We start from the raw sequence: 3,189 nt of genomic DNA on the forward strand, positions 1-3,189 counted from the left end.
CCCCTCCCCCTGAACATTTTTTACCCCTTTTCTCGGTATCAGATAAAAAACTTGAGATCGTACCTCTGCAAGTCCAAGTTGCAGTTCCCAAGTTGCAGAAAAGTGCAAGAATAAAGTTTAAATAAAAGAGGGTAGAAAAAACCTCGAGTGTGAGAGAGAACTCAATAACTCCAGGGAGAGTCTGAGGAAACTTGCACTTAACCTCCACTGAATTCACCCCCAAAACTTTCTCCCTCAAATGCAAAATAAAAATAGCAAAAAAAAAAAAATTGGCAAACCAGAAATTTAATTGAACAAAAATTTATTTGATGAATGAATCCCTCTGAACTTCCACAGTAAATTCCCTCGGGTTATTAATGGGGTTTTGCTCTTCACCAGGATGAAAAAAAAAAAAACACCCCAGAATTAATTAAAAATAATTAGAAAGCGAATGAAACTTGTTAGCGATCTTGTTGCATTTATTTAACGAATAAGTTCTTTATTGGCAAACTTTCTGGCACTTTTCTCCGTGACAGAGCGACATCCTGGGGTACCTGGAGAGGGCAAGAGAGAGAGAGAGAGATACTGGGGCAGAGGTAATTGTTTCGCAGGATCGCCCTCGGGCCAGAAGTTACTGGCCACGTCGTTAAAACTTTTTCTCCCTCTCTCATTTCTCGTTTTCCATTTTTTTTTTCATCCGCAATTTTAACGTTTTTTTTCCTTTTTTTTGGGGGGGGCCTTTTTTTCACGTCATTCTCGCCGAAGGATAAAAGACGTCTCAAGGGGTTTTTAAAGAGGACTCTGAATGTCCTATTTGAGTTGAAGTTTCTTTCGAGGGCTATACTGAGATACAATTGTTCATCTGTTACGTGAGGATCATTGTGATTATTTTCAGCGCGCTGGCAACACTCTTGGAGTAATTTCAATTGGGTACAAGTTATAGTGATTGCAAAATTACATTTTTGGGGTTTGAAATTAATATTAATTGTCTGAAATGGACAAATTCTACTTAATATCGAGAAATCTGAAAAACCTTCGATCATCAAAGTCTACCCAAACTGGCAGATTCAAGGCTATTTGCTTGATTAAAGTTAAGTATATCAAGAATTGTAGATTTTAATCTACCGATCGTGGTAGAGTTTAATCTACTGGTCATGGTAGATTTTAATCTATCGATCATGGTAAACCTTAATCTGCCAATTAGGGTAGACTTTGATCTACCATTATGGTATGCTTCGATCAACAAATTATGGTAGATCTTAATCTACCAATCATGACAGCCTTATGTCTACCGATTCAGAAATCTGAAAAACCTTCGATCATCAAAGTCTACCCAAACTGGCAGATTCAAGGCTATTTGCTTGATTAAAGTTAAGTATATCAAGAATTGTAGATTTTAATCTACCGATCGTGGTAGAGTTTAATCTACTGGTCATGGTAGATTTTAATCTACCAATAATGGTAGACTTAAATCTATCGATCATGGTAAACCTTAATCTGTCAATTAGGGTAGACTTTGATCTACTATTATAGTCTGCTTCGATCAACAAATTATGGTAGATCTTAATCTACCAATCATGACAGCTTTATGTCTACCGATTCAGACACACTTTTTGTGGGTTAAAATTAATATTACTCATCTAAAATCACAAAATTCTACTTGACATCGAGAAACGCCCGAAACAATGAGAGAACGAAATAAAAATAAGAACAAAAAACACGCCGAGATTATCGACGACAAAAAAAATGGCGCGTTTGAAATGCTAATGTCTTTCAATAATGGATGACAGCCCCTCGGGGTGGACAGTAGGGGGCGGTAGAAACTTGTGGGGTATATTTGGATAAGATCCGCAGTAATACATCTCGGTGACATGCGGCATCCGGGTGAGCTTACATATTCAGCACTGTCGCCATTACCCCACGTGCCACTCTCAAATTTCCCCCTCCTCCGTGTTTTGCAGTTAATTAAATCAACTGTGACCGATTTTAAAATTAGAATCGATCAGCATCGATACAAATTGACCCTCAACTGAACAACACAAACGGCTATTGAACATTTTAATCATCAAAGTTACTTTGTCAAATTAATTGGCAATTATCTTGGATAATATTGGAGGGGCCAGGGGGGGGGGAGTGGAAATTGCCTGCGTGGATAGCCCAGAAAATTTACGGATGGATTGAAAAAAAATCCTTTTTTCGTAGTCAACCGAAAGTCTACTCGAATTGATAGATGAAAGTCTACCCAAAGCAGTAGATTATAATCTACCAGCTAGGGTATTATAATCTACTGACATTGGTAGACCTCAATCTACTATTTACGGTAGACTTCGACCTATCCAAATTCATCACGCAAAATCTACCCTCATTGACAGGGCGAGGTGTATCCAGATTGGTAGATTTTGATCTATAAATTATGATAGACATCATATACCCGCTATAGTAGACTTTGATCTGCCAAACCCGGTAGATTTCTATATTCCAAACCTGGTAGACTTTCATCTACCAATTGTGGTAGACTTTAATCTACAAATTATGGTAGACTTTACTCTACAAATTGTGGTAGACTTTAACCTACCAATTATGGTAGACTTCACTGTCCAAAAAACTGCAATGAAAATAATCGGTAGATTTACTCGCGAAAAAATGAGTAGTTTTGTTATTCTACTCTTTTTTTCCAATCAAAATAATCCCCCCCCCCCCTTCAAAAATCCCAATATCATTCATTCGAATTCGACCTCGTGATCGGCTCTATCCATGTCCGACCACGTACGAGCCTCGCTCTACTCACCGGGCGTTTCATGCCGGAAGTTCACCTCGCGTGTCACATCCGCCATCGTAACTACCAATCACGTCTCCTGGGTGGAAGGCTTTAGCCAAAGAGGCGAGGGTTCGGGGGGTTGGGGGGGGGAGGGAAGAGGGTGGAGATAGAATGCACTGAGGAAGGACAGGCATTTTCACCAAGGGGAGGTTGAGGTAGGCGGTACAGGATTAGAGCAGGAGTTTAGGACTGGCTCGGGAAGGTAACAGGCCGTTTTCAGTTTCCGGGTGACCCTCACAGCCTCTATATGGGATTAATTAAACTCCATAATCCAAATATTCGTACTTATACAGCTGATCGATATCTTCATGACTGGTATTTTCCACACTTCTTTCCCGTTTCCTCCCTCTTTGTTACTTCTTTTTTTTTTTTTTTTTTTTTTTTTTTTTTTT

General features: G+C 39.2%; 1 protein-coding gene across 3 annotated transcripts in view; it reads left to right on the plus strand.

The window, feature by feature from the left end:
- The window catches only part of LOC107037412 (RNA binding protein fox-1 homolog 2), an 84,412-nt gene that overhangs the window by 35,074 nt on the left and 46,149 nt on the right, over positions 1 to 3,189 (plus strand). The gene's annotated exons all lie outside the window — the stretch shown is intronic.

This window comes from Diachasma alloeum, unplaced genomic scaffold, assembly GCF_001412515.2.
Source record: "Diachasma alloeum isolate Michigan unplaced genomic scaffold, Dall2.0 Dall_scaffold_00219, whole genome shotgun sequence".
Taxonomy (NCBI): domain Eukaryota; kingdom Metazoa; phylum Arthropoda; class Insecta; order Hymenoptera; family Braconidae; genus Diachasma; species Diachasma alloeum.